Raw genomic sequence first — 12423 nt, 5'->3', positions numbered from 1 at the left:
CTCTTATGTAAGTACAAGCAAGCTCAGAATCAAAGTCAAGTGTCTGGAAGTTGAACACCACCTGAGCCTCAACTTACCATTTTTCCAAAAAAGTGTGCCAACCCTAATGGGCCAAAATACGTACCATTATGTTTTTGTTTGTTTGTATTATTTATTTTTCTATAAAGAGTGTACGCTTTGCCTAGAGAACTATGACACATTTGCCCTTGGTCTATTGTTCTTGTGCCGGTGCGCGTTCGACTTATTCATATGCATACATTCGCGGGCATGAAAACAGTTTTAAAGCACCTGAAAGGTACATTGGAACCTGCAAACAAACAACTCTTACGCATGCACAGTAACATTTGAGCAGAATACTTTGTGCAAATTGCACCACTGACAAGACCGTGTTGCAGTGCCCTTGACTAACAATGACAAATGGATGCAATATGCAAAGTCTGAACAAGTTGCTTTTGGGTGCAAAATAGGAAAAACGTTGCTCCGGGTACCATTATGGGATGCGTTTGCTATGCTGTTTCTCAACTAAGGTGAGCCCAGCCGAGGTTAATGGCACGTGTTAAGATTGAGAAGTGTAGGTGAGTGATGTCTGTCGAGAGAAATCAGAGAGAGCGAGACAGAAAGACGGACCTTCTTTCTCTCGTTTAGACATGTGAATTGCCGATTGGTGTCTTGCTTGTTTTATTATCTATTATTATGCCGAATCTGTGACCTTGTATTTGTAAAGGACGTAAGTGACTAAAGACACATTAGCAGCATATGAAAAAATTATGTGCTCTAAAAACCTATAAATTATTTTTAACTAATAAGTCGTTTTCTATCCCCGAGACTCTTACTGTCATGTTTTGTAAATAAAGAAACAGAGCAATAAAATAAAAGTAATACATCTAACTTATAATGTAGTGTCCTTACAAAGCAGCAGGAGCTTCACATACCTACTGCATTTCCATCAATCTGCTGTCAATCTGTCACACATCTGATAAAAGTGGAAATAATTTCATTTTTTAGGATGCAAAATATTGGTTTTATAGTGTTTTTTTTTTTTTTTTGCCTAAATTAATACATACATAAATCAATAGCTCATAGAAATTAATTATTAAACCACTAAGAGTTAGTAACACCCCAAAAATAAAAAATAAAAAATAGAGAGAAAAGGACAATAAGAAAGAGTGTCTAAAATAATGTGTATGTGAGTGCATGAGTGTAACCGCTGGGTTTGTAGTTCTGTTTCTGCGTACACCTACCCAACATAATCCCACTTCTGTGTCTTTCTGTATTCATCCGCCTGTCTGTGTTTGTGCACGCGCATACACATGCGGTACAACACCACCGCGGTGGCAGGGTGCATCCATCATGATAAACCGGGAGACTCGGCGACTGTCACATGCAATCACACTTCACTACGGTTCACAGGACTTCAAAGTGAAAATGAATGATAGCTCATCGACATGAAGACTTCATATATCTTCGTTTTTTTTTTTTCTTGCTCTTTTCTGTCTTTTATTTTTGGGAAGAGACTTGTATCTTTTCTCCCAGCCCCCCTTCGTTGTGAGGCTAATCGTTTTTGCCCATGGCTGGACGCACAAGTTAAAAATAAACAATAAAAAAAATACATTCTGCCCACTCAGTTTGTAAGAGAATCTAAATGAGTAACACAGATTTTCAGAAATAAATTCAAAGTTTGCTTGTCCCACAAATTGCATTCATGTAAAGTGTGAGTAAAGCTGTAACAGACTTAAAGCTGCAATAGGCGTTGTATGGCCACCAGGGGGCTCCAAGAGTACCTCACCAGTGCATTCTGTTTGTCGTGATGTTAATTGGGTTAACGAGTTCTTTTATTTCTTTCTTTTTCTTATTCTGTGTTATTTCCTGTTTTGTTAGGAACATGTCACCTTCCTTTTATGTCTTGGGTGTTGATTTTTTTCTTTTTTATTCAATTTTTGGTTTGGTTTGTCTTTTTGACATCATCATTACACCATTGTTACTCTTCTTTGCTCTTTTGCGTTGGTCTGAGTTGAATACATTTTGCCATCAAAGTGTGACTGCTGGGATCAGCATGCCCTCCAACTTGTTTTGACTGACATTTTTCCACATGGACATTACAAGCAAGGATCTATAAGCCAACTACAAGCAGACTAGAAAATAACGCATTAAGAACAAATACACCAGTGGTGTCGGCTGCTGTCCATTTGCATTTTTGCAAGCAGGTAACCCCATCCTTACCCTGCGCTGCTTAATGCACGTATCTGGCAGATTACTGGTGCTTCCCAGTTGTTTATCTTGCTGTGTGCCTTCCCCTGTGCCCTCATTACTTTTGCTTCCTTATTTTTTGGTTATCTACTTGGACTCCTTCTTGATTTCCTTTGTTATCACCTCTTGTAATTTTATTTACTTCTCTGCAGTCGATCCTGTACATGATCCCAATGTCCTGCACTTGGTGTTTCCCCTGTGAACATACCAATATTACTTTATCAAGCCCTGCTGACATATCGATAAACATAATCCTACCTTGCCAACATGAGCATCAAAGAAAGTGTCTGCATCCCTGACTTGTTTAATCATTTGTTATGTTTGGCTATTAACCAAGCAACCACCATTTATCAGGTAACAGTAATCTAAGTTACTGATTACTAATAGTAAAAACAGTGTTTCAAGCGAAGCAAAGCATAAAAATACAGATAACAGCTTTTAAACTATCAGTATTTGTTAACCTCAGTGAGCACTTGAAAACATAACCCATGCATGAATTGCTGCACTCTGGGGATTCAAACCCTTGACCTTTGCAACTCCAGAGGAGCTTATTTTAGAGACCGCGCCACTGGGGGACGTGGCTTTCAACTCACGTTCTCACAAGTTCTCACAAGCTGAAGCAATGATGCTGCGTTTGCAAAACTGGGCTCTGTTTGTTCGTTTCAATGTAACAAGCATCCAAAGGGAGAAAATTTACAAAGAAGATGCGTCATGCATGCTTCCATCCCAATGAAGCCTTGATGACAATGCAGAGAATGACAGCAATATTTCAGTTTGAAAGTTAATGTGAACAATGGCAAGTATTAAACTTGTTAGATTTGTAACTGCTAAAAAGTCAACTGAGACGCAATAATGCCAACTCTCTAACTGCTTCAGCGCAGGCAAGGGTAGCTTTTAATCTAGTAATGACTCTGAAATGACAGTATGCTTAAAAAAAAACAAAAAACTAAAGATCCTGGTATAGACCTCCTCGCCTCTCCCTCTCTCTCTCTCTCTGCACTCTGTCCCAGGCTCTGCTCTTGCTCTCTAAGCTGTTTGATTGGCACATGCTTTCACTTAATGAGGGATAATTACTAAGTGGGAGAGCACATCTGCTCAGTGTAAAAAGAAGTCCAGGCCTGGTGCAATCTGTCAGACAGGGCTTTCAGGTTGTGTGTGTGAATGCCTTACCCACCTTCAGCAGCCCCCCAGTCCTGCATAAACCCTCCAGGACCCTCCCTACACGCCGTCCCGACGAGAAGCAGATTAATATGAATCAGCATGTGGCTGTAAACACTCGACGGGAAGAGTGTATATCTATGTGCGTTGACATGCATAGGAAATGACCCGGAGTATCTGTGGAGGACTGGCTATGGGCCACGGCAGGAAGGGCAAGAGGCCAGTGGGGACATCAACATCCCAATCAGTGTCCTGCTGCCAGAGCTGTTGTTCTCCAGCTCCTATCGCACTGTTTTGTTTGCTTTTACACAATGCTACACTGTACTAGTAGTAAAATACTCAGGTAGCTGCAATTCTTCCCAGACACATCCACATAGTGCTCATAAATCATCTCTGCTAAACGGTCTCTTAATGACCTGCCTTTGTGTACAGTTAGAATGGGAACTTGTCATGTTTAAATTGTGAAATTATAATTTACTGTATTACTCAGTGAAACTGAGTTGCCAGATATTAAAAATTTTGACAGAATATTCTGTAGGTTTAATTTGTAATTTGTACTTCACATTCTTGATTACAGCTACTTAACAGAAATAGTGGCAGCACACATACATTAGCCAAAATGAGGAGAGAATTCACATGCTACTTTTCAAGCAAAAAGCACAGCGCAGCTTTGGGTAACCTAGATCAAATCATTTCATTTTATCTGCCTTATAATTTAACACAAAGTCGCTCCAGATGAGCACGTTGTGTGGCAAGTGTGTGACCCATTGGTTTGTCACTCAGTGTAATCGCTAAGGTGTAATCAATATAAATTCACCTATAATTAACATATATTTTATCTATCCGTTTGACAGCTTCAAAAGTTATCAAATATTTTTTTATCTATTTTAAATACATTTTTAAAAATGAGGATTATTTTTTTTTAATTATCACATGCAAACTGGATCTGACGTTTGACAGCCTTTTAACCTTCCGACACTTTTGTCCACCCTTCATGCCCCCGCCTCGGCAGCTCCTTACCACCCACCCACTAAAAGAACAACAGGGTTTTGCTTTCTTGCCCTGCACTGACCCAGTTCCCACTAATTACCCACAAAGTATACATCAAAGCCGGGAAAATCTACAGATCTGCGACAACGAGGCAGAGTAAGAAAAAACAGGACTATCCCCAACCTAGTCACCCTGAGCTGTTACCGATACAGCCGCGTGAGTTTGTCTGTATTTTTGTGCATGCGTGCGAAGTGGTGTTAGCCGATACAAAAGGCACGACGGTGAACTTATAAATAGAACGGTCATTGTTTCGACATGGGTAATTTCGGGTGTCGGAATTGTTCCTGACACTGTCAGCTGTGTGGCTTAGCCGAGGGGGAAGGCGGCAGGGGTGATGGATGAGTGAGGTCATGAAGTCTAGAGTCAGCTGATGGGATAACATGCATATACACACAGAAACAGAGAAATAAATATTACTAATAGCATCAAAGCATGGAATCAAATACAAACTATAACATGCATTAAGGCCATTGAGCATAATTGCACTCTTTTTTTCTCTTTTACGCCTTCCCTCTCTCTTTCTCTCTCTCTCTCTCTCTCTCTCTCTCTCTCTCACACACACACACACACACTCGCACACACACACACACACACACACACACACACATAGTTATCATTGGGCAGGGGGCAAAGGGGATGGTTTGCTTTCTTATGACACAGTCTATTACTAAATTGAGCTGGCAGGTAATTCTAAGGCAAATAAATGCCAGCAGGTTTAACACAAGGAGAGGTCTTTGGGGTGGCGGCAAGAGCAATGACAGAAATTCTTTGGCCTCTTTTGACAGGAAGCCTATTATTCTCGCCGCTTTATTTTCCCAGGCTAGTTTTTAAAACTGATCTCTCCAAGAGAACTCCCCGCCCTAACAATCAGACCTTCCCCATCTGAACCACTGCAGCTGGTTCTTTGGTTCTGCTGGTCTGTGTCTTTACTCCCTAGACTTAATATTTACATTCTATGAGAATGAAGGCTGATTTTTTTGTCTACCCTTCAGTTAATTTCAAGGGTACTTAGGTGAACATTTTAGTAAAGTATTTTCTGTACACAAACCTTGATGCTAAGGTTGTGAAATAAGCCTCTCCATCTGTAAGAAATCCTCCCTTCAAACAGGTGAACAAGCGCTTGTATGAAATATTGCAGCACAGCTCTAATTTTAATGTTGTTTATTTAAACTAAAATAAACATTAAAAATATAACAAAAAAAGATGAAAAGAGGCAACAGGGGAAAAAAATAAAAGTACAAGTTGAGACAAAACACACTATAAATATACTACTTTAAAAAAAAAAAGCTGAGCTACATCCTCATTATAAATGCCATCTCAGACGGGCATGGTGGGAATCGGTGCTGACCTTGGTATCCCGTTTGAATATTGTTTTAATGCCGCGTCTGGTAATTGAGAACGCAACGCAAACAGTGGACTCTTTTTCAAAGGGAAAGTTATTTTCCCAGGCAGTGGGAATGCAAACAATGAAAGAAGTGTATTTATTTGTTTGTTCATAATTATCCAACAGACTCATTAAAATATGGATTTATAAATAAATCTCCATGATTTTACCTATGACTACATTAATTTAAACATTTCATCACCCACTGCTGTATAATAATAATTTGTACGCAAAATATTTATGTTACAAAGTTGCATTTGCAGTATTTTAGTTTATTTCAGTAGCTAAGGAATTAAAATTCAATTCAATAATTAGAAAATAATTAGTGAAAGCATATTAACTAATACAAGAAATGATGAAATATTCACAATCACTTGCTATCTCTGTGCAACCAGTAAATTCCACTGTACTGGGAGAGATGGCTGCTGCTTTAAATTGCGTGTGATCAGCGCTACGGCAGACAATGAATAAGGATGTCAGGGGAATTGAGGGGAATATGGTTCCTGTTTTCTCAAACAGTCCAAAATGAAAAACATTTCCCTCTGTAATCTGGCCAGTGAGAGCTCTGCCATGTGTGCACATCGACACTCTCGACTGTGTCACTGCGTTAGTTTGCAGAGTGAGTTTATAGGCAGTAAAACTGTGTTACAACACAGTTTGGACCACTTCAACGTTTGCTGACTGATATTTTGCACGTGTTTCATTGAATCTTTGTTTGATTACATTGAACGGAAATTCCACGAGCATAACTTCTACAAAAATCTTAGTGTATATATACATTTAAAAGTAGCATTCCTAAAAATAAAAATAAAAACGTGGCAAGCTGCAGTTATAAATGGTACAGTAGGAAAATATAAGGAGTACAGGAGAGGAATGCTGTGGCTGTGAATGGGCCAGTTGTGCAGGTCCAGATGAATGGGCTGGAGATGCCTGACTGTGAAACTGGATCCAGGTCCTGCTGTTTTGGTTTCTTCTGCCAAATGAGAAGTTAAAATAACTTCTAACTCCTCGGTTTGTAGGGCGTTGATGGTAGCGGTGACAAGCGATCACACACATTATCCAGATACACATGCACACAGATATTCACAATGCTTAACGGGCCGTTATGTTCAGCAAAAAAAAAAAAAAAAAAAAAGCCAGACTTTACACAAGAAATCGAAATGCAGGATCACACATGTACCACTATGTGCCAGTTCTTTGCATACACTTTCCTTCTTCTTTTAAATTTTTGTTGTGAGATTATTTTGAATTGAGGTAAAAGGTATATAATAAATAACAATATTTGCTTTGTTTGCACAAAAAACAAGCAACATGAGAAACGGAAAATTAATTTGAGCTCTGAAATATTTACAAGCCAGAGCATTGCATTTAAGAACATGAAAATCTTTTTTTAAATTCTTGATTTTTTTTTGACTTGATGTTTGCATGGCAAAGCTGAGGACCATTAGCAAAATTACACTTTTGCACAGGCAGCGCATTGCTTGATCTATCAGCAAATATCTAACTGAGCTGGTACTTGTAAACTGGGCAAATTTAAATGAAAGCATAAAAAATACACTGTGCATTTTTCTCATCTCACATTCAGACAGGAAGTGGAATTAAAACTGAATGTGAGGTCTTTTAAATTTGTTTGAGACATTTTTACCTGAAAGGGATAAAGCGTTGGCAGGCAAAACTGGATACAGATCGGTGATTCTGTGTTAAAGCTGTCGGTTTGTATTTTGGGGCAACATTAAGTACTTTTCTGTTTAGCTGAGAGCTCGTTAAGTTACGAGTGTTTAATCTTTAAAAACATTTGCTGTGGTTTTTCACTTCCACTTGGTCAGTCAGCGTGAGCAGAGGTCAGATATTAGCATATTATAAAGTCCAGTCAATGCAGTAACATCCAGTTACACTAAATCTGTTAACATCAAATTTAATCTCAATTTTTTTACAGAAGTAATCTCTGATGTTTTGTAGTCTCTGACCTACTGAGCAAAGAGGAGAAATCACCTCTTCTCGAACAATCGCTTCAGATGCTGTAAAAGCATGGCTCACTTATACAGCAAATCTCCCATATGGCAAAAATCAATAAGCGGTGCGAGACTCTATTGATCATATCTGTATCACGGATGCATACTGACGTCCACCAGCCAAGCGCGTGTAAATGTGTGTTGATGTAAGTGGACTGAGTAGAGGAGTTCATTACAATGCAAACAATATTTTTTTTGAAACCTTTAGCTGCTTTAAAATTACACCTCAGTCTTCCTTTGGATTATCAGGAGTGTTTTATTTACTTTGTGAGCATCTAAAGTGAAGTAACTGGAGTGCAATGCAATGTTATCATAAGCAAAGGGAAGAAGTGGAGGCGGGGGGAGGGGACAGTTACACGGACCAACTTTTTGGCAAAACCAAACCAGCATACAACTGCCTCATTCTTCCTTGGTGTGTACAAATATCTCTTCTAAAGTCATCTTTATCCCACAGGGACAGAACACCTGTAGACTCGCCACCGTGTTCATGTCATTAAAAAAAAAAAGAAAATGTTGTTGTCATCAATTCCTATGATATAAAAGAACTTAATGTGATATGAATGAAACAGCTCAGATAAATTATCTCAATGATTTCTCTATATATTTGCAATGTAACGACAAGGCACAGGGCTGCCCTCCGCAGGAAGCGAATGGCCATAACAGAAATAAAAGGATGCATTCTTGAAAAAAACCCAAAAAACTGAAAACAAACCACAGGGACTCGTTGCGCTCTCCACGACTTACTGAGAACAATCGTTACCCTAACATTTTCTTTCCAACTCCGTAACTTCCTTCCTCTCTACTTTGTTTTCTCCCTTGCCTCTTTTCATCCCCCCGCCCGCCCAATGTCTCTCTCGGCACCTCAAAGTTATTGATAGTTTAAAGTTATGGGCTAATAATAAGATGGACACTGCATGGCCAGGAGCCTATTATACCCAGGTAATGGATAGTGAGGGGATTTTGAATGACATTGCCAAGAGATTGGATGACGGAGGATGGAGCAATTTATGGCCTCCCCAAAGAGCCCCTGTTCCCCTTTTCGCTCTCGCTGACACGCGCACACGCTATTCGCTGCTATTTATCTCTAGCTTGATAAGGAGGCAGATGAGGCATGTCTGCATTTATGGTGAAGATGTTCATAAAAACTACCGGCTCAGAGCAGGAAGTTAGAACTGAGTCGGGGGGACATCATATCTGCTCCAAACTCCACATGGTTCTCTTTAAAAACTAAAATGCCATATATTAGTTTTTCATTTCTGATGTGTTTGGTTTGACATGAAATGTGACTTGCAGCTGTTGCTGTGGGTTTTTACATCTACTGAGCATTAGAAGTGTTTACAATAGTGCCGCATTGACCGATACTCCCTAAAATAAAAATATTTCTCTATAGCTTTACAAGAAAGCACTACACATTAAACAACTCAAATAACTTCTGCACAGATTACAACGCACATGTCGGATACTTTCACCCAAAACGAAGCAGCAGCGAGGGATGAGATTCAGAGCCCTCGCTGCACAGAGAAGCAGACGTACAGTGCATCTGTGTGCCCGGTCTTCAGTATGTTTGCTCGTAATGGCCCGCTGCAGCTGGTTTGCACTGAGAAATAACAGTAAGGGTAGACATACTTCAGGAAGAAGGGAGCAGGAAGAAGACGAGCGAGGAGGGCACGAGGGAGAGCAATGAAAAAGGCTTGTCAACATTATCTGTTTTATTGATTTAACAGTAAAGGCTTGCCGCTTAAGCTTTATGTTGCTTTGGCTGGCCCATTGAAAATACAACAGCTGCAAATAAAAAACGATTTCCTAAAAAACCTGAACGTTCTTATTTATTTATTTGCTTTTCTTTTTTTCTTTTTTTTTAAAGCTTATTCCTATCGCCCACTCACTAGCTCAGGTTGTGCATGCATCGTTGTTAGGGTTTTACACATTTCATCATCTTTACGAGCATCATTACAGAGGGACCATATTTTGCTGGACTCTCCCACACCAAAGGGATCCATGACACTATAGAAGGCAATAGCATCTACACGACCGTAGTGATACACTGTAACACAAGGTTTAATTAACATATTAAGAGGGTCATTAAACAAAATTAAAATATAAACACAGGCTCAATTAAACACAAGGAAATCTTTAAGCCTAAACCTTCAAATCATAAAAATTTGCAAAGAAAATTAGTATCATTTCAGCCTTTGGAATTTTTTTTTTTTTTTTTTTATTTCTGTCATTATTTTTTTTACATTCTATAAACTGCAGCTGACCAAAAAAGAATCATATGAATCTTTCAGTGTTTTCTGCAAGTTAAAATTGTTTAGTCAAACATATATGGACCTCATCTGTTGAATTTGTTTAAAACAGATGCTCACACAGAACCTAACCTAGAACAGAAGTCACTCCAAAGTGTAGGGATAACAGTTAAACGGTTTATAGTGGCACCTGCAAGCAGAGATGGCTGAGGAGGAATTATTAATGATGACTGTCCTGATTACAGGATCAGTTCATCAATTCAGTCACTGGAGAACGAATCATCGTACCAGATTTTTCACGGTTGTGCAAGAGAAAAATATCCAAACTCGGCTGAACAACGTGGGGCCAAAATCAAAAGTCTTCTGCAGACAATGAATTTCTGTACAAAGAGTCATGAGAGTTTATTCGGCAGCTGTCAAGATATTTCAGTATGGACAAAAGTTTGACCAACACCCACAAGCAGACACTGATAGAACAACTTAGAGTTACTTTTTGGCGAATAGGAAAAGTAAAAATACCATGCTGACTCCCCTTCCTCCCCAGGTTATCTGACTTTTGTCAGTAAAGAAAATTAAAGCACAAACATGAGCATGTTGGAGCACATTTACACCAACAACCCTCTTAAACCTTTTTAATTATTTCATTTGTTTTTAGCATGTTGTCTGGTAGCTCGTTTCATAGGTGAAGTAAAAATTCTCCATCTTTAATTGTCACAGTGAGAACAGCGGGGTCAAAAGAGCAGAGTGCAGCCTGGTAGGGTTCCTGAAAGAGCCACTATGTAGCTCTTTTATCACAGAGCAGCTGGGTATTACCACAGGCCTCTTATTGCTGCCCAAAAATCCCAACAGCACCAAGACACACACACACAAACACACAAAGGAACTATGCATGGTCTGTCCATTACCTTTGAAAGTATGTAGTAAGACAAAGAAAATATAATCTGTGATGTCAAAAGTGTAACTGCAAATATTTCATTTCTTTATTTAAACCTAGAGCCTGAGGCGAGCCGTCTCTGAGGCTGCTTATTTTACATTTTGATCCCAAACTTTGCCATTTTGCAATATACCCACAATACATTGCTGGAAAGAAAACCAGAGATCCAAGAGGATAACAGAGGCTGGACAGCGGCAGACACGCCGCTGCATGGAAAAGAATAGAAATCCATGTTATGCATTAGCATGCAAAGCAGTGCATTTGTATAATAAGAGCCCAGAAAGAAAACCTTCTTCATTAATTACTGTCGACACAGAAAAAAATATAATGAGATATGAGGGAGAAACAGAAACTATTTATGGTAACCAAGGAGCCGGACGTAATGATCAGACCGCAGCTGAAACCTCTATTGATTTTCCCTTTAAATATACAACTCAATTAAAGATACAGCTGATTAAAAGACAACTACAAATCGCAGCAGCAGATCTGGAGACGCTGCCGAGGCTGGCTGACCCGGGGCCGCCCGCTGCAGTGAGAGAATTACATGATTTCATATCCGAGGCTTCCCCGCAATCACTGCTGAGGAAAGTAAGGCTTCAGATAACTCTTTTTTTTGTTTGTTTCATATTGTGACCATTTTAAAATGGAGCCGTAATGGCCACAGACACACCTCATGAATTTTGTTGTATTATTTTAAACAGTGCCAATAAAAATATATATATATATATATCTTTGTTCAAAGTTTGTGGCAGTCAAACTGCTAACTTTCAGCACTAAAAGCCTAAAAACCAACGTTGATAAGGCACAAAAAAACAAGAGTAATGCTGACCTCTGAATACATAAAACACAAATAATCAAACAAACAATACAAACCCACTTTCCTTGTTAAAATGAAGCACCTCCTTAACACAAGCCAGACCGGAGCTCTTTTTTTCCCCTTTCTGCCTCAGCCTTGTCACTGACAAATAAAAACCTTGACAGTCTGTGTACCCTCACCATGCGAGAAGGGCAGAATTACAATGTATAATGGAAAACCTTTCTGTTTCTCACTGATGAAAAAAAGCTGTTAAAAGTCTGAACTTTTTTTCAAGTTGTTCAAAAGTTTTCGCCACAGCCTTATTCCATTTTTTTTCTTTATGACAAGATTTTCAAAAATACGTGCGATATGAAGGTACTTCTCTCATTGGAGATATTACAACTGAGAGAATTATGCATGCTTGGATTTGTTTATTTCAAAAGACGTCTCATTGTAATTATAGTGTAAATAACAAGCGTATTATTTCTATACGCTATAATCAATACAGATCGCCAGGCGAGCTTTTGCATGCGTAAACGTATTGCAGTCACGACTGATATTATTTTCCCGAATATTGTTTAGGTTTCGAGACTTTC

General features: G+C 39.1%; 1 protein-coding gene across 1 annotated transcript in view; it reads right to left on the bottom strand.

Moving 5' to 3' along the window:
• The window catches only part of LOC146558819 (adhesion G protein-coupled receptor D2), a 94471-nt gene that overhangs the window by 65356 nt on the left and 16692 nt on the right, over positions 1–12423 (bottom strand). The window lies entirely within an intron of this gene.

This window comes from Mchenga conophoros, linkage group LG15, assembly GCF_057382185.1.
Source record: "Mchenga conophoros isolate Kocher_MC1m ecotype Shallow Benthic linkage group LG15, M_conophoros_male_GT1.1, whole genome shotgun sequence".
Lineage (NCBI taxonomy): Eukaryota > Metazoa > Chordata > Actinopteri > Cichliformes > Cichlidae > Mchenga > Mchenga conophoros.
Note: the sequence above shows the minus strand (reverse complement) of the source record. Positions and strands in the feature narration are given on the sequence as shown.